This window comes from Apodemus sylvaticus, chromosome 13 (genome assembly GCF_947179515.1).
Source record: "Apodemus sylvaticus chromosome 13, mApoSyl1.1, whole genome shotgun sequence".
Classification (NCBI taxonomy): Eukaryota; Metazoa; Chordata; class Mammalia; order Rodentia; family Muridae; genus Apodemus; species Apodemus sylvaticus.
In genome coordinates this window covers 2,870,497-2,890,147 of record NC_067484.1, presented here as the reverse complement: position 1 = coordinate 2,890,147, position 19,651 = coordinate 2,870,497, and the positions used below count along the sequence as shown (strand labels likewise).

Below are 19,651 nucleotides of genomic sequence, written 5' to 3'. Positions count from 1 at the left end.
AACCCTGGCCTCTAGGAGATATCCTGTAAGCAGTGGGTGACTGGAACAGAGTCGTATGTCGTCACATGTCTTGGGCAGGCCCAAACTTTTGAATCATAGATCATAGCTTTCCACAGGTGGCCCTCTCCATCCGCCCCGGTGAGCCTCAAGATGGTGCTGGTAGAGAGGCTCCTAGCAGCTTGGCAAAGGAATAGAAGTCCCTGTATCCCATGCCACCATCCCAGGAAATCATGGAGGCCAGGAGCCAGGAACATTTAGTATCTGTCTCCCGGGAGATGGTCTGAAGGGCAGGTAGTAAAGGAGACTGCAGAGTACATAGCTTTCTGCCGAGCTGTAGCTCAGGCTCCGGTTCCGACTGCGGCTCCTGGAGCCCAGGCTGAGACTGCGGAAGCTGGAACTGCGGCTGGTCCACGTCCTGCTCAGGGTCTGGCTATGGCTGCTGTGGCTCCGACTGGGACTCAAGCTCCGGGAGTAACTGCGGCAGGCAGAGCGGTGGCTGCTGCTGGTGCTGCTGCTGCTGCTGCTGTACCAGGAGGAGGCGCTGCTGAGGCTGCTGGAGGAGGAGGGTCTGGGTCGGTAGTAGGGGATGGGGCGTTTGCGGGCACTGGAGAGAGATCAGAGATAGGAAGTGTGAGGTTCAATGAGGCTCAGGGAGCCCCAGTGCTGTTTCAGGGAAAACAATATCCTTCTATCCCCCAGTCTCTTAGTGAGAAAAAGCAAACCAGAAAAACCCCAACAAAACAAACAAAAGCCATCACCCCACCCCTGTAGTTCTGAGACTAGTAAAGGCCTAGCTATTTCCTGCTGTATCCTGCTGGGCAGTGGTGGCATGCCTTTATTCCCAGCACTTGGGAGGCAGAGGCAGGTGGATTTCTGATTTCAAGGTTAGCCTTGTCTACAGAGTGACTTCCAGGACAGCCAGGGCTACACAGAGAAACCCTGTCTCGAAAAACCAAAAACCAGACCAAACCAAACCAAACCAAACCAAAACAAAACAAAACAACCCCCCCAACCAAAACAAAACCAAAAAAAATCCTGCTGAAGCTGGAAAAAGGGATAATGTCACTTAAGAAAAAAAAAAATCAACAAATCAAATCAGGTTTGGGGCTCAGAGTTCCCAGCTAGCAACAGTGTCTGCCTTGCCACTTTAATTGAAGTTTTTGCTTTGCTATTTTTACTTTTACTAGAACCTTCTATTCCTAGTAGGTTCTGTTTCTAGGCAGGAGAGGCTGGTTTTCCACTTACTGTAGTATATCATTTCTTTTTCAAAACAAGTGCATGGTGTGTGTGTGTGTGTGTGTGTGTGTGTGTAAGGGGCGGGAGGTCTGTGAAAAAGAACACACTGATTTTTAAGAAAATGAACTACATCCTTGATCAGTTAGCCAGCGGCATTGGTGACCAGCCTCCAAGATGCCAATGGATGCCCAGATGTTGGGAAGAGAGCACTGTAGGCTGAGCAGGCAACTCCATCTGTCACTCTGGGCCCCCTGTTTTTATTCTGCCTCCTGGTCCTCTCCAGGAAGGATACAGTGTGCTTCCATGATACCTGCTGGTCTCTGGGGTGAGTGGAGATGTCTAGAAAGATATCCCTATCTGGGGGGAGGGGGCAACATCCAGCCAATCCAGCTTTCAAAGCCTGAGAAATTCAATTTCTCTCACAGCCTTTGCCCGCTCTCTGCCAACTGCACTTCTCCTCAGAGACCTTAGCTGTCACAGGTCACACTTCCACCGCTTCCGACCACTGAGTCAATAATGTTAGAACACAGTGTGTCCCAAGTTTAAATTTACAAAGCAAGGTCACCTCTTCCCTTTCATCTCCTCCACATGACACTCTTGGGAGTGATATCTTGTTTTGTGGGCAAGAATCAGCCTAAGGAGAGGAAAAGTCTCTAGCCGCCCCACCCCAGAACCAGGTCTTAACTCAAAAGTTTACTCGCCACAGCACCATTTAAGCAACCTTGGAAATCTCAGGAATATTATGTGCATTCTCTGAACTTAGTTAAAGGTGTGATCACAAATAGTTTAATTTTAACCTGGCATCTGAGTATTCTAGGGTATAGGACAAGGCCAGGTTGTACTACCAGGCAAATGCCCTGCCCTGTGGGAACAAACACCCCCTAGCTACGTACTATTCCTCATTTTGGCCCATTGTCTTCCAGGACAAGCTCGGTCCACATGCTATCCGGGTCCCTGCCTCACTGCTAGCCTAGCTTGATAAGATTCCATACTAGGGAAGGCTTTGAACCAAATATCATCATTTTAGGGGTTGGAAGAGGCATTCTGGACCCCGCGAATCCTTAAGTCCAGTTTCAGGGAGGCAAAAGAAGACTTAGTCAGGCCATCGTCCATATGTATGTGGCAGTGGGGAGAAGTCTGGAAGCAGGTAATGCCCGCTCTTGGGTCTCACCTGGTTATCCTCCTGGCCTCCAGGTGGCTTGGGGAGTCTCTTCGGCGCTTCCTCATGGGCGAGTAGGACCATCGCCTCCTGCGTGCCCGTTCTCGGGGCTGTGGTTCCTTCTCACCATACTTTGGGTCTCGTTCCCTGAAGGGGTACAACAGTGGGCGCGGGGAGGGAAGGGGGAGGAGATGTTGCTAGGTAACTAGGGCTGGAGTGGCTTTTCTACAGGTACACGCTGTGTGAGACGCTTAGCTGTGTTCACTGAGGCTAGGCTTTGTCAGGGGCCCCAAACAAGACAGGAAAGGGAAGATGACCCACTCTGGGAAGAATCTGCTTCCATGAGCACCATGGGAAGCAGGTATGGGGTGAGCTGGGCATGAGCCAGAGTAGTGGCCTCTGTGGATGCACACGCGCACATGCGCGCGTGTGCGTGTGCCCCTTAGCAGAGGCACAAATATTAGTGGGTGAGGAGGAACATATCAGAAGGCCCTGGGGTGGGCAAGAGTCGGGGCTGTGAACATGGGGGCAAGAGATTGCAGCAAGTCAAGCAAGGAAATCGAGCACCCGGATGCGAAAGGTTAGTAGAATAAGGGACACATTGAGGCCTTGTTGCCACTCTTGATTGGACAAAAAGGATTGCAAGAATTCCTGTCCCTACTTTTGTAGGGTTAGGGCTTGGGATATTGGTACAGAAAGGCAAGGTCAAAGGAGAAGGCTCAGGAAGGGGAGGGGCGTGATCCGCCCTGGGGGTGGGGTAGGGTGATACCTGCTGGGGCTGTATCAGGAGTAGCTGGGACTTCGACGAGACCTGGAGCTTCTGCCAGGTGGGCTCCGCTTGCCAGACTTGGACGAATAGCTGGGGGAGCGGGAGTAGGACCTGGGGAAGACAGAAGAGCCCCTGAGGAGCCTGCAGCCTGTTAGGGGTGGGACAGCGGCTAAGGCTCTGTGTACCCGGTCCCCAGGTGGCGCTCTTTGTCTTTGCGCAAGTCTCATAAAGGAACCTGTCCTTTTACCAGAGGATGAAATCTCCTCCTTTTTGAGTGATTGATAATAATATGGACAATACCCTGTTATTTAGTGAACGCTTATTGTCCTGGCCACTTTTTGTCTGTATAATCTTGGGTAGGTAATTCCACTACTCTAGGCTTCTGTTTTCTCATCTGCAAAATGGAGTAATAGTATCAACCCTACAAAGTTGGTTGTAAATCTAAATTAGAATAAATCAGTTCTCTGTCTGTCTGTCTGTCTGTCTGTCTCTATCTATCTATCTATCTATCTATCTATCTATCTATCTATCTACCTATCTAATTAGCCAATACATTGGAAATATTATGACTGTTATACATTTTATTATGTGCATGCCAGGCATTGAACTCACTTATTATTAATGAACTCATGCATGCATCTCACTTATTATTAACTTCATATTATGGATGGAGAAACAAAGGCAGGGAGAGGTGATGTAATTTGATCAGGGTCACACAGCTAGTCGACACATGAATCCAAGAGTTTCTGGCTGCAAAATGATTTGCCTTGGGCAAATTACAGTAGCCCCTCCTCTCTTGTCCACAGCCTTGCTTCTTCTGTGGCTTCATGAATGGTTTGGAAAAAAATAAAGAAGTGGAAAATTCTAGAAACATGTAATTCACAAGTTTTACATTTCAGATCATTCTGAGGTGTATGGTTAGGAAATAGATTGTTTCCTTGTGCAGAGTATCCACAGTGTGTGGACTACTTGCCTGTTACTAAGTAGCCTTCTTGTGGTCAGATCTACCATCACTGCATTATTTGTGTGCCAGCAATAGCTACTTACTAATGGTTCACAAAAGTGAGCAGAGATGCTAATTACTCCTACATGTCAGAAAGATGCAGGGACATGCTTGCCCTAAGAAGAGAGGATAAGCATCCCCCATTCAGGAAAACAATTGGATGCAGAGGGTATTGAGACCGTGGTAAGAACTGAGGTCTCCAGGCAACTGAATAAGAGCAGAACTCAGGTTAATTTGGCTATGATAACCTTGAATTGAACACATTCCCATCATAGTGCAAGATAGGTACTTAGTTACAAAAGGAGATGGGTAATGCCATTATGGGGGTTGGCACTGATGCAGGAGTTGGCTATAGGCGTCTGTCGGTCCATTGAGAATAAGGACTATATCTCCTGCGGACAGGAGAGAAAGAGCAATTCTTCATGATGCATCTCAGCTACTCATTCTGTGGTCCAAGCTCTACCTCTCTCACAACTGACGTCCCACTCTTAGGAAATATTACGGAGGAAGGAACGACTCATTCCTATCAAGTATGGTGGTGCCCCCACCTCCTGGAAAAGTGTCCTGCAGGTTTGCTCTTTGCACACACACATTGAGGAATCTTACAGAAAAAAAAAATGCAAGTGCTGGTTTTGAAATAACCAAGGAAGCAACTGCATTGTGATTATATAGTTGTCGAAGAGGAACAGCCAGCTTGCTGTCTGGGGGTTTCTGTTTAAAGAGGGAAGTTGGGACCAAGGAGGCATGGGGGTTGTATTTGATGGGGTGTTCCAGTTCCTGAGATCTTGTGTCTGACTGTTCCATGACATAGTTATTCCATATAAGGTAACCAAGCAATACCAATGACTGTTGAAATTGGGGGGTGAGAATATAAAACCAGCTGTAGTTCTCTCTCTCTCTCTCTCTCTCTCTCTCTCTCTCTCTCTCTCTCTCTCTCTTCCCTTGTCACTACCATGTGTACAAGCAGATAGACTTGCTGGTTGATAAGAGACAACAGAGTGCAGAGACAACTAATCACTGGATGACTTTCAATCCCCAGCCCCCCAGCCAACCCACCATCTGGTCAAAAAACACACGAGGGGAGGGGGCTGACAACTGAGCCAGCCTGCTGAGCCCAGCACAAATCGCTAATCCACAGAGTTACAGCAACTAAGTAAACTCATTTTTATTTGAAGGATGGTGTTGGTTACTTTTTCACACAGCACGAGTTAATTGATGCTTAACTCCTCCTCATGCCAAGGGAAACAATAACAAGGAAAGTTCCTTGTGTTCTAAGGGCTTCTGCCCCTGGGAGGAGCCACGGGGCTGAGCCAAGCATTCTTATTCTTTTTATTGCCACAGAAGGAAGCAGGATCTCAGAGACCTTGGCTTAACCAAGGCTGTCAGTAGTAATGGCTGGAGCAGCTATTCAAAGTCAAGTCCATGGTGTATGTGTGTGTGTGTGTGTGTGTGTGTGTGTGTCAGGGTTGGGCATCTCTAGTTACCAAAACTCCCTGCTGAAGAAGAAGATACAGTGGATCAAATGTCAAAGACACACCCACCTTTTTTGGAGGAGGTGGACCCGCTCCGCGCTCCGAGTGTAACTGGGGGGGAGGCTCTGGGGTTTGGGGACCTGGATGAGGGACTGGAGGATCGAGTGCTGGTGTAGGAGGAGCTACGAGAGCACTCTTTGATAGGGGAGCTCTGGGCTGTGGATGGGACCAAACTAGACTTCACCTCTGCACACTGGAGACATGGAGACTGAAGTCCTCTGCAGGAAGAAACACAGCTGTCATCACCCTGCTTACTCTGCCTTACTCCGACCTAATGCTCCCTCCCCCACATCTGCCCAGGCCACAGTTTCCTCTGTTCCTCTTTCCACCTTCCCTCCTTTCAGTGACTGATGGCCTGCCAGGTGTCTGAATTTAGAAGAGCAGAGGTAGAGAAGCCCTCACAAGTAGATGGATGTTTAGTACAGTTCTGTCTCCCCCAGGTAAGGGAGACATATCATGACCTGGGGCTGATTCAGAGCATCCCAGGCAGCCTTCCTGGGCACAGTGTTAATTAAGTGACATCAAATGTGCGGTGAGAGATCCCCCACTCCCTTGCCCTTGTCCAGTCCTTCTGCTTGCATGAATGAGAAAGCCCTGGCTGGGTGCTCCTGGGTTTTTAGCACCTCTCTAACACTTTGTAATCTCCCCAAGATAAAGGAACAGGCCTTGGGGTCAGGGCCTCGAGAAGGGAACTGTAACTGACCAGAGTTAAAGACAGAGTTAGTGAGTTAATCATATCATCAGAGGTGCTTTCTATTTAGGAGCTTTTGTGTTTCAGAAAGTGATACACATTTCAATACAGAAAAGACATGATATGATTACAATAAATGAACCAGTGTGAATATAGTTTTTTTTTTTTTTTTAATCAAGAAAGTGACCCGTGATTAGCTTAAGTTTGGGCAACTTTGACGTAGCCCGTTTTGCAAATGGAGAGATTGAGAGCCCCGCCCCCCCAAACAGATAGAAGCTTGTTCATAATCAGACAAGGGGTAGGGGGCTTTGCCTTACAGTCTCTCTTGTCTCGGGATTTACTGGACTCCTTCCAAGGTCCTTACTCGGGCATGCTCATTTCAAGATGCACAAGAGTCAACTTCAGATTGCATTGATAGAGCTTTCTAGATTCGTGCCGACCTCTGTTCACCTCTTGTCTTGGCTCTTGACCCTAACAGACTGTTCCCTCCTAAGCAAAATGTCCTCTTCTGTCCTTTATCTCCAGACCTTAGGACAGTGTTGTCACTGTCCTTGTCACCTAGCCATTCCTCTACACGTGATTCTGGTTTGACCTGACCGTGTCTTCTCTGAAAAGCCTTTTAGGACATTCTCTCTACTGCCAGTCTGGGTTGAGGGTCCCCTTTGTGTTGCCATGGTTACTCCTGCCTAGACCTCGTCCCATTTCTATACGACTTCTCTGGTCAGTCATATAATTCCACGTGCCTTTTGCTCTGGATATTGAGCTCTTTGGAGAAGGACGTGTGCCCCTCTGTGATACCCTCCACACACAGCTTGTCAAGTGTCACCTTAAAGTCATCCTCTATGTCTTGGATTCGTCACAATCATCATTTTGTTTAATCCTCCCAAGAGCTGCAGAGCTGGCCCTCCTTTTATGGCTGATTTACTGAGGTGGCTCCGAAGGACTGGTGACTTGCTCAAGGTCACTCACAGTTCCAAACTTGGATCTGTCTGGCGGCACAGCCACACGCCCGTCACCACTACAATCCCTTTGCCTCTGTGTCTGTGCTGCCCTTGGTTTCCGCTCTTATCTCTTCCACTTAGCCCATATTTATTGAGCCCTTTGTCCAGAGCTGGCAGAGCATAAATACCCATAATTTCACCATCATTTACATTCTGCCGTGAAAGGCTGCTTCTAAATTATTTAATTGGGCTGTCCATGTATATCAAAATTAAGCAGGTAACGGCTATATATCTCTTGGACTTGGAATCTAGTTTTAAAGAGAGGGGTCTGCATTTGAATGCCGCTACTGTTGCTTATTAACTAAATTTAAGTCTGCGGGTCTGTGCCTCAATTTCACTACCACTTCACAGAAAGGTTTTAATAGTGATATAGACATAAAGTTGTGGAGACACTAACAGGACCTGAGGAAGGCTGTTCATGGGAAGCATTTTTAACAGTGTCTAGCATGTTATCCAGCTCAAAAAATGTTAATGGCTGTACTGGCTGGTTTTGTGTGCCAACTTGACACAGGCTAGAGTTATCACAGAGAAAGGAACTTCAGTTGGGGAAGCACCTCCATGAGATCTAGCTGTAAGGCATTTTCTCAATTAGTGATCAAGGGGGGGAGGGCCCCTTGTGGGTGGTGCCATCCCTGGGCTGGTAGTCTTGGGTTCTGTAACAAACTAAGCTGAGCAAGCCAGGGGAAGCAAGCCAGTAAGGAACATCCCTCCATGGTCTCTGCACCAGCTCCTGTTGCCTGACCTGCTTGAGTTCTAGTCCTGACTTCCTTTGGTGATGAACAGCAATGTGGAAGTGTAAGTTGAATAAACCCTTTGCTCCCCTACTTGTTTCATGGTCATGATGTTTGTACAGGAATAGAAACCCAGACTAATCAATGGCTTTTAAATTAATCAATACTAATATCATTGTTATTGCTATTACCGCTTAAGTAGCATGTGGCCAACATTTAGAAGACTTGAATCCCTTAGAACAAAGGTGGACTTGGAGCCCCAGCTGAAGGAGAGCCCCAGTGCTTCTCTGGGTAGAGTATGCTAGCAGACTTACCCCACATGGGTATCTGCCTAGTAAATTATAAACCTGGGACAGGGGCCTGCCATTTTTACCAAGCCCAGTGCTGCCGTAAGGGTATGCCTGGTAAGAAGTTGAGGCGTTGGCAACTGAACGGATGGTGCGGACTACACAATTACTCCTGTGAGAGCACATGGAGTCCTTAATGCTATGATTCACTTATTTTTTCCAGACTCTCTTCATGTGCCTGGGCATGTGTGCAACATGTGCACACGTGTATAATATGTGCACACGTGTGCATGGATATGGGTGTGTGTGCGTGCGTGCACACACGTGTATGCTAACTGATGCCAGGGATCATTCTCCATACTCCCCTCTTCTCTGAGGCAGGGTCTCTCGGTTAACTCCAGAGCTGGCTGACAGGACTCTGCTCACTAGGCTGCTTGCCCCAGGGAACCCTGGGCTCTGCCCCCTGAGGATACAAGACAGGCCTTCGAGCCCACCTGGCATTTACATCTGCTTGCTTGGCGAGCATTTTAATCATCGAACTATTGCCCCAGGTGCCATTTGCTGTGATTGCTTGGGCGGCAGAGCAGTTGGTGAAGAAGGGATGGCCCTGCCGTTGGCTTCTGAACAAACACGAAGCTGCCTTTTCTGAAGGAAAAACACAGGCAGCAAGCACAGCACCCAACAAAAAGGCCCGAACTTCACAGTGGCAGGAGGTGTGTTGTCGTGAATAAACTATGTTGGAGCATGTTAAAATTCAGCCTTGCTTCCAGGGGCTCATCCCCTGTACCCAACATCCCTCCCCAAAGGGGTCCACGTGTTAGGACTGAGGAGCCATCATCTTACATCAGCATCCAAAGCCCACCCCGGCCCTTGGAGTTATACATCCTATGACTTAGGGTGAATCCCTGAACGGTAACTCATCATGACTATGTCATGTGTTATAGTTTCATGGCCCTAAAAATGTCATGTTCTAACAGTCATCTCCCACCCCCCAACCATGCACAACAATATTTCATATGAAAATTCAATATTTTCCACAATTTCTCATAACTGGAGTTGCATGCCTGTGTGCGTGTGTGCGTGCGTGTGTGCGTGTGTGCATGCACGTGCACCCATGTTTAAATGTTTCTTTTGTATACAATGTTAACATGTTCTTCTTCTTCTTCTTTTTTTTTTTAGAGCCAAATAATATTACAGAGTCCGAGGGGTTGGAGAGATGGTTTAGTATTTGAGGGCACTGACTGCTCTTCTGGAGGACTGGAGTTCAATTCTCAGCACTCACAGAACAGTTCACAACTGTCTGTGACTCCAGTTCCAGGGGATTTGATACCCTCTCCCAGATACATGTAGGCAAAAAACACTGATGCATATAAAATAAAAATAAATCAATTATTAAAAAAGAATTAAAACATATTCTAGAGCCTGGATATACCCCAGCTTATTCACAAAGGACTTGTTTGCCTCTAACTTTTAGAAATATGAATATAACTATTATAATCATATATATATATATGCAAGGGCTTTTTGGTGTGAATATGTTTTTAATTTATTCTGGTCAGTATTATGGTATGTTTTTAACTGACAGTGTCTCAAATTTCACATAACTGGAGTGGCACGCCTGTGTGAGTGTGTGTGTGTGTGTGTGTGTGTGTATACAGGTGCACGTTTGTGCTATATACATATCACATACATGAATAGAATGTCCTGTCTCCTGCAAATAAAGGAAAGAAAAGGGCACCATACTAAGACAGCGAAATGTTGCCGCTAAGACCTGCCCACCCCAAATACACTGACCTTGACTCACTGCTCCTGCAGGTAGGAGAGCCTCCTTGTTCTGTGGGGAGGAGGTGGTGAAGGAGTTCCCTGAATCGGAGGTGTTGCCACTGTTGAGGTCCCGACTCTTGCTCAGATCCCCACCGGGACTCCCTTTCTCCTGGCCCGAGACCTAGCCGAGCTGGTTTTCATGGAGGACGGCGAGGACGTGTCCTTGCCCGAGTCGTACTCCTATGAGCGCCCTCGGGAGGCGGCGAGCGGGCTGGCCGATTTGCTAAAGAAGTCAGCCGTGGACCCCGACCCAGAGATCTGAAAGCAAAAAGACCCGTCGGACACTCCTGAGCTCCCGGGCTGTGTGTCAGTAACCTAGAATGTTAACCATCATGAGTCATGAGTCACTGTATCGAAAGCAAAGAGAGAGGGGAGAGGAGAGACGCCAAAAAACAAAAGCACAAATTCCTGAAAGAATTCCACAGAAATAGGAGATCTCTAGATCTTTTTGTTTTGTTTTGATTTTTTTTTAAACCCCCTGCTAGAAGAACTGGAAGATTTAGGAGTCATGCAGGGAAACGGCATGCGATTCAGAGTAAATGAAAGAAAAAAAGGAAATTATACAAAAATGTAGTCTTCATTAAACTCAAACAAAAGAGACAAATTAATAGAAAGGGGAGGGCTGTAGACACCCTTAACCTCAAACAATAAAGAAAGGGGAACGGGGAAGAAAAAGAAGGGGCTACAGGCCTCAAAAATTATAGCTTGGAAATTAAAAAATGCAAAAGGCCAAGGTTTATATTTTAACCAGAACCCTCAGCTAACACTCTCTCTCTCTCTCTCTCTCTCTCTCTCTCTCTCTCTCTCTCTCTCTCTCTCTCTCTCTCTCTCTCTCTGTCTCTTAAAAGTTGGCTGAATAAAATCCTGAAGAAATGTCACATGGGTCAAAGAAATAAAGATGAGGTCTCTTTCTTTCTTTCTTTCTTTCTTTCTTTCTTTCTTTCTTTCTTTCTTTCTTTCTTTCTTTCTTTCTTTCTTTCTTCTTTCTTTCTCTTTCTTTCCCTCGTTCTTTCTTTAAAAAAAAAGTCACGGTCACAAGCTGACAGTTCGGCAGTTTCCAACTAAAGGAGTCAAGAGGGAGGGGCAAAATAAATGTAAAGTCCTTATGGTCTGACAAAAAAACCAAACAAACCAAAAATAATAACAATAATAACCATTAAAAAAAAGAAAAGTCTCTACAGGCATTTGTGCGCGTCCTTCTCCCTCGTAGGAGGCAGCTAAGCACCCTCAGTGGCTTCTAATGAAGTCTCTCGTGTCTTCGCGGATTACATCCACTCACCAAGCAAGGACTCCTCCTTTAGTAGGAAAGGTGTAAGAGAAAGGAAAGAGCGGGCAACGTGAGTCCATCCTCAGAGTCGTAAATGACAAGAAAAAACACACACCTTCCTGCACAACGTCAACCTTCACCCTCACCTCCAGCTTTGGGGCACTCAGTGCTTTGAGCAAGTGGATAGCTATACCTCGCCACTCCCTTCCTGCCCAGGTTAGATGGGGAAACCTTCGCTGCTTGGGTTCCGGAAGCTACTATAGAGACCTGCCCGTTATTTCTAGAGGACACCGGAAGGGAACTCAATCGTGATGGGGGATTTAGGGGTCGCTCGCTCCGAAGAGAGGCCTCGGAGTCCTGCTTGGGGCCTGGCCTAGGAAGACCGAGGCTTTAGGAGGCTGTGAGCAGTGAGCCCTTGGGAAGGGAATTCTATGCCGAGAATTTGTTTTTCTTCAACATTCAGGTTAGGCTGTGGCTGAGAGGACACGGTGGGTTTGCTTCTGGCTCCTGGCCGTTTAGTTGCTATGGGCAAGATGTATCCTTGGACTTGACTTTGCTAGTAATATATCTCTACGAGGAGAGAAATGTGTGGGCACTCCCTGGAAACCTCTCTCGGGCTCCTGGGATTCCAGAATTCTCTGTTTAAATGGCTCCCGAGCCTCCTTCTGAGGTTATGTCTCCTCCACAGTTCTGTCTTCCCAGAAGTTACTGTGCCTCAGGTGGATCAATCTGGGGCCAGAATCTGCATGATAATGCTAAGGTGTCCAAGTGCCCTTCTGGGGCCAGTCACACGGTTAGATAGTGACAAGATGGGAAGCCTGTGACCTTGGGATCAGATTCTCTCTCACTGCCATTCTAGTGCAGAGAGACCCTGAGACTCTGCATCCAAAGGTGACTTTCGTATCACCTTGAAGACATATTTGCTAACATACTTATTAGGGCATTGTTACTTTATTTATGAGCATTTAGACATCTTGACTAGTATAGATGTCCTATTGTCTGGCCCTGGGCCTTATGTAGTATTTTCCTATTTTAAAAATAGAAATTTACTTTCCCCCAACTTTATCCCTTGTTTCGAAGACCTGCTAGAGAAGGGCCACCTGAGCTTTCCTAAGAAACCATTTCTGCCTTCAGGGGAGATGTGCATACCTGGAACTGATAATCAAAGCGAGAACCCCAACAGTTTGAAATACTAGGTCCTGGGGCTAGGAGGTAGGACTTTCTTTACTGTTCCTCCCAGAAGGCTTTGCGGATGAGCAAGGTAATAGTCTAGCCTTAGTAAATCCTATAGGTACAGTGCAGCCCTGCCTTAAACACATCATATTCACCTGGCTAGTTTTGCCTTGAAGGTGAGACCTCAAAATCAGGTGGCCAGGTAGAATTTTCTGAAGCGAGACCTCTTTTTAATAGAATATACAGGCTCTGTTCCCATTCAGCTTCTGATAGATCGGATGTCACTTCTTTCCCACCTCTGATGTCCAATGGTTCCACGACCTCTATCACCTCTACCGCGAATGGAAAACCACCATGACGGGGAGCCAGATCTGAGCTTTCTGGCTGGGGTTTGATTCAGGGAGAGGATCAAGGCATTTTTTTTAACCTGAAGTGAATGGTGTGGTTACTAGCATATCAGAAAGGAAGTCAATCTTGGAGGGAACCAGGCTGGCAGAGTTCAACGGCGGTACCTGGGAGTTCAGTGCTGTCTGGTATCTTTTGGCTTGCTCCCTGTGCGCATCTAGACCATTTTTTCCCTCTTTCAGGAACTTTCTCATGGTATCAACTACAATCTAGAAGTGTTTTATTTTCCTGATGTGCTATGGTTCTCTGTGAGGTAAGATGTTGAGCACGTAAGTCTCTCTAGGCTGGTGCATGGATGGAGAAGGGACCTTACCTTCTGTGCATGCTCAGCCCCACAACCCAAGCCCACAGGGATGTTTGTAGAGTCTCTCTCCCTGACCATAACGTAATGCACATATGGCTTTTGTGTTTGACCTGACAGCATTACATAGACTAATGCTTTTCATCACCAGGAAGCAGAGATGAGTGCTTTCATTGGGCAAGAGCGCCAGGATACACAGGCCCCTCCCACTTGTCGAACAGTCCCATTCCTTTGGTTGACATGAATTACAGCATTCTTTACAGATCTCCTTCACCTACTTCATAAACCAACCCAAAAAAAGTAAATTAAAGATCCTTTAAATCTTTGGTTAATAACTTCTGCATTCCTTACTGCATGTATATCACAGACCTTGTTGTATACACTCTCAAGGCATTGCATAGTTTCTTTGAAATCACAACTGCAAAGCATTAGTAGGAGCTGTCATCTGAGTTGAGGTATGATAGACATGTTTCTACCAATTATTATTTCCCTGAGGATGGGGGAATCAGAGGCCTGTATATACAAACAAAAGAAATGTGTATGGTGTTGGCTATCGCTTAAAGTTCAGTAACAAAAATTATCTTCTAGACAGGAATTTCTTCTCTCTCTCTCTCTCTCTCTCTCTCTCTCTCTCTCTCTCTCTCTCTCAACGAATGTGCTCCCTTCTAATGGTATACTTGAGAGAGGGTCTTCCATCTGCCATTGTTAGTGAGAATGTTTTCTCATCCAGGTTACAATTTCCATTGAAATCGTTGCATACAAGTATTCAGAAGTTAGTTTATTGACTCTTATTGCACTTCGGGGTATCTAATAAATAATTTATTAGCTTGATGGATATGTGGCTACCTAACTATGGAGCATGAAATATGCACTGTTTCTCTAATACACTGTAGGGAGACTTGTTTATAAAGTATTTAGTATTGGTTTTATAATGCACTGTTGACCACAGGAGACCACGAAGCTCAAAGATCAATCTCATTTTGGCCCACAGTATTAATGCTACTTTATAAAGCTATATGACAGGTCACTTAGACAGCGGTCCTTACAGAAAGGACTCTGTTAGGAAGGCTGGTTGTAGTGGCTGCCAGCACAGCAGATAAATGTCTTTCTCCATGTCCCTGAGGTGTTTGTTCAGTGGCTGTTGATACTGGCCATGTGATGGAACTCATCATTTCCCTGGTCTCTAGAGGGATTCTGGACTAAAAGTGCTGAGTTCTCCTAATGCAATCCTCACTAATTGGGTAGAGAGTTGATGTGACTTTGGATCACATGGGCCTGGAGGTAGGAGTTAGCAGTAAGGGGTGGGGGGGGGGCTTACCTCCTCAGCTTTGTCTCATGTCTGCTAATGAAGCAATATTCTTAGACATCTCCTCTCTCCTTCATTCAAATCATATATGTGATATAGATCAAAATATTTCCAGTTTTTATTTGCTTTGGGGAATTTCGTTAGCCAGGAGTAAACTTGCAGCCATTTTTTTTTAAACGCTCTGTATATATTTAGAATTGGGTTTATGAATAAATAAAGATCAAATAATTTGGTCTAAAATGTATTCTTGGCATTTTAATTCTTTTACATGAACTCCTCAGTGTGGGAATGTATGTGATCACTATAGTTCCCAAAGTTCTGTTTCTTTCCTGGGCTATATGTTCTGGAGCAAGGCATTACTCTCTGCATTCAGAACCCTTTATTGGTTTTCAGTATTTCAGATTTCAGTGTCAGTATTTCCAACTTCTAACTATACTGCCTTTAAAAAAACATTCTTTAAATTTTAAAAGATAAATAATTCTTAGAGAGAGAGAGAGAGAAAACGAATGCACCTATGTACATATGTATGTATGTATGTATGTATGTATGCACCTGATTATCAAATCCACTGGAGCTATAGTTACAGCAGGTGTGAGCCATCTCATGTAGGTACTGGGAACTGAACTTGGATCCCATGCAAAAAAAAAAAAATTGTGCATGTTCTTAACTACTAAGCCCAGTGTGTGTGTTAAAGCCAACATTGTCTTGACTGGGAGGAGACTTCCTAAGTACTTTCAGGGGCAGCCCTCTCTGCAGTTGACCTGTCTTCTGGTCACCGCTCATGGATTCTGACCTTCATTGCCTTTTTAAGTCGACTGTTCCTTTTCTCTTCTCCAGTTGTTCTCTAGTTTGTGCTCTTAACTGGAGTCGTAATATCTGTGTTTCTTTTTAAAAACATTAAGTGTATTTATTATTGTTTTAAGTAAAATATAATTACATCATTTCTCTCCATTCCCTTTCCTTCCTCTAACAACTTCCATGGCCCCACCCTTGCTCCTTCTCAAGTTTCTGGCCTCATCTTCTTTAATTGTTACAATATGGCAGGGCCTGAACAAGGACAATGAGGGGGGAAAAGTGGAAGAGGGAAATCCCGTGGGACCCCAACCTCAGACAAGAACTACAGGCAACTAAAGGATGCTGAGAGAAGTTGTCTTCCCTATGGAAGATGCCCTCTCATTGGTTATTCAGTGCCAAGTGTCTGGTCCTCAAAGCATGTATATGCAAGCAACTGAGTAGACTATGTAGGTCCTATTTACACACACACACACACACACACACACACACACACACACACACACCAATTCGTGAATTCTTTGTTTTTGTTGGGATGAGATAGGGTTTCTCTGGTAGCCGTAGCTGTCTAGAACTCACTCTGTAGACCAGGCTAGCTTCAAATTCAGAGATCTACTTGCCTCTGCCTCCTGAGTGCTGGGGTTAAAGGGGTATTCATCACTGCCTGGCCTTAATGCCTGAATTTCTTACCAGGGAAAAATTTCTATATCATTCTTTTGTGTCTGAGGGATTTTTTTCCCCTCTCTTCAGAGAACCTTTTCATTTGTGTTCTTACCACATTCTCTCCTAGGACCCTTTATATCATTTTCCCTCTGGCTTAGATCTTCAATATCCTTCTCTCAATTGTCTTGGTGCCCTTTGCTCACTCTAGATTTTTCTTTTTAAACCTCCCATAGTGGAAAACAAGCTGTCTGTTCCTAGGGACACTTCTTTAAACCCTGCTAGCTTTTCAAGCCCCATTTCTTCTACTTTGTTTTCTTCCATTCATCCAAAGGTTATTTTACTGTTCCTGCCCAAATTACACATTCCTTTGCTCCTCAGACTGAGCGCAACTGTATTCTCCTTTCTCTAGAAGGTGCTGCCAGCCAGATCCCTAGTGTCACACTGGCTCTTGTGATCCACATGTTTAATCGTGTGTATGTATCTGCATCTTGGGAGGGGGACTTGTGTGTGCACATGCATGCAAGTGCCTACAGAGGCTGGAAGAAGACATTGGATCCCCTGGAGTTGGAATTACAAGATTACAGGCAGTTGTGAGCCACCCAACATGAATTAACGTGGGCTCTCCACAAGAGCAGCGTACTCTTAACCAGTGAGCTATCTGTCCCATGTGCTTACAAATGTCCTGTCTGTCATTCTTAGGGCTTTAATTTCATTCCCACAGTGTCTTTTGTGTTTTGCTTTTTTTTTTTCATCAGACTTATCTGCTTATTTTGCCTGTTTATTATAATAGTTCCCAGATTGATCTCTTAGCTTCCTTTTAGTTACATTTTAATGTGTTGTCATAGATGTACTTTCTTTAAAAATATTAATATTTACCCTGTGTTGAGGTTGTCTTTTTGTAGAGTTTGCTGATCGCTTGGTGGATAACAGAATAGCAACTGAGTGGACTGTGGGACTCTTACCCATAGTTCCATTACCCACGCATCTTCCCATTTATTACTGCTTTTTCCATCATCCTCCCTGCGCCCTAGTGAAACTAGATCACTTCTCTAGAGGAATATTGGTGGTATCTCAGGGCCTAGAACAAAGGCAGCCTTTGCTTAGATGCTTCTTTCACATATCAGTGGGAAGGCATCCTTCTCTAAATCATAAGGATCTACTGTGCTTGCCTTAAAACTATCTCTATTTATGTAAGGTCGTTTTCGCGCATTGCTTTTATTCTGTAGTAGATTATAAACCTGTGAGCAGGGATCATGTCTTATTTTGGTGTTCCCCACAGCTTCTTGTACTTGGTATGTGAAGCTTGATAAATAGTTCTTCAACAGTGAGTAAAAAGGTTTATAATGATTTTCTTGATGATTAGTAGAAGAAAATGGAGTAAGTTGGGGTATTGACTGGAGTGTGGCTCAGTGGTAGAACTTGTGTTTGGCAGTCCCGGTGTCAGATACCCACATGACTGTCCAGTTCCTCCTTAAAGAAAGAATCTTAAGTGCAATGCTGGTTTGGCTTCTTAGCACACAGGCTTGCACTCAAGAAGCCCTGAGTGGCTCCCCTGTCCTGTCACCCCTCAGTGAGCTATTCTGTTATTCCTCATTGTTGTTTTCTTATGCTTCATATATTTAACTGTTGGTTGTTACACACCTTAGTAATTAACTCTTTTTACAAGTGTTTGAGTGGTCAGAAGAGTATATTATATCTGTAGTTTTTAAGATAAAGTATCTTGATGCAACCAGGATTTCTGTAAAATACTGCCTGCAGACTATATAAAATTTCCTCTTCTAATCTCTCAACAGGCACATTTTGTGCCCTCCCCGCCTCCAAATTGCCTCAGTTACAAATCGGAAGACAGGCTTGGTGACCAGGAGGACTGGCAAGCACATTTTAATGTCCCATGCTGTGGAGTTGATCCATCTCAACTTGAGGTATGTTGTTCTTTCTTATTTAAGTCACTTAAATATGCTCACATTCTCTGACTGTCCTATTGAGGTTTGTTCCCACATAATTATTCTTTGTTCCACCCTCTTACTGTCTTTCACACTCATGTGCACGCTAGGAAATGAATGTGTTTACTTGCTTCTCAACAGTTTTTAACCTCTGAAGATACTGCATGAAATAGAATTTTGTGGCAATAATTCGAATGATTTTGATTGTGATAAAGTGTCTTCTTTTATTTCATCCCCTTTTCCCCCTTTTCATTTTTTACACATAGTTCTAGGGAAGATTTATTCTAATTGTCACTGTTTTTAAAATGGATGTGTTAGGGTAGTAATCTTTGAGAATTGAAATGTAATACATATGTAACACACACACACACACACACACACACACACACGTGCAGACTAATGAGTTTCCCTAAGATGAGCATAACCAGAACATCAGCTGATAGACAGACAGTGCAGTTGTGTGTGAAAAGCTTCCTGCCTGCTTGTGTCCAGCCAAGGTCCTACACCAAAGGCCCCCACTCTGCCATTTAAATTTTTTTAATTTGAAAAAAAATCCAGAAATCATACAAATTTTCTTTGCATCAATGTTTTTCACTTAAATGTATGTTTGTGTGGGTGTATGCATGATTTTGTGTGTAAGCATGTTTTTGTGTCTAAGTAGTTTAGAAATCAATTTATGAAAATATAATGGCCATGAGATGAATCAAAAAGAAAACATTAGTGTTTAGGCCTAAATTAAAAATGTAATATCAAACTTGCTTTTAGGTATGATTTACAAAAATCTTATTTTTCAAGAGATGTGCTCAACAATAGGACATTCACGGAGTATCCAAACTACTCTTAAGGGCAAACCTTTTGCCCAGCATTAGATGGGAAACACCAAAAAAACTCAAAGACAATGTTGGCAGTTCTTTGTCTCACAATGCTTTTCCAGGAATTTTATATTTGTTTTATTTTTGTGTTTATTTGTTTTGCTGTGTACTGTTTTTGTTTTTACCTCAAAGTTTCTTTTTAAGTATAGTGTGGTTTATACTTTTGTGGTTTTGTGTAAATGTTTTTTGTCAATTTGAGTTGGTGTATGTTGAGGTTTCTTAGAGGTTTTCTTTGTCTTTTTATCTGTTTATTTTTCATTTTTCCCTATTACAAGATTTGATTTTAATAATAATTAATAATAATAATAATAATTATGTTTAGGTGTTTGCTCTATCACCTGAAAAAGAAAGAAAGGTTATGGATTTGATATAGTTGCATGGGGCAGGAAAATCTGGAAACAGTTGAGTAAGGAGAGAGTTAATCAGAATATAATATATGAAATAAATGATCAAAATAAATGAGAGATAAAAGAGAAGACCATCAATGTACATTGTACCATTCCATTCCTGTGATGAATCAAACAAAATGCTCTGTGACATTAAGGATGACATCCTACCTTGGCATCAGTCCCTTCAGGAAGTTCTCCAGGATGGCGTCCTGTATGTAGAAATCATTTACTAGAAACATAATGGCCACTAGATAAACGTAAAAAATAAAATGAGACATTAAGTTTCATGTCTAAATAATCAATGACT

General features: G+C 44.4%; 1 pseudogene; it reads right to left on the bottom strand.

Moving 5' to 3' along the window:
- Positions 1–228: 228 nt before the first annotated feature.
- Positions 229–13,272, bottom strand: LOC127664131 (serine/arginine repetitive matrix protein 4-like; annotated as a pseudogene).
- Positions 13,273–19,651: the final 6,379 nt, after the last annotated feature.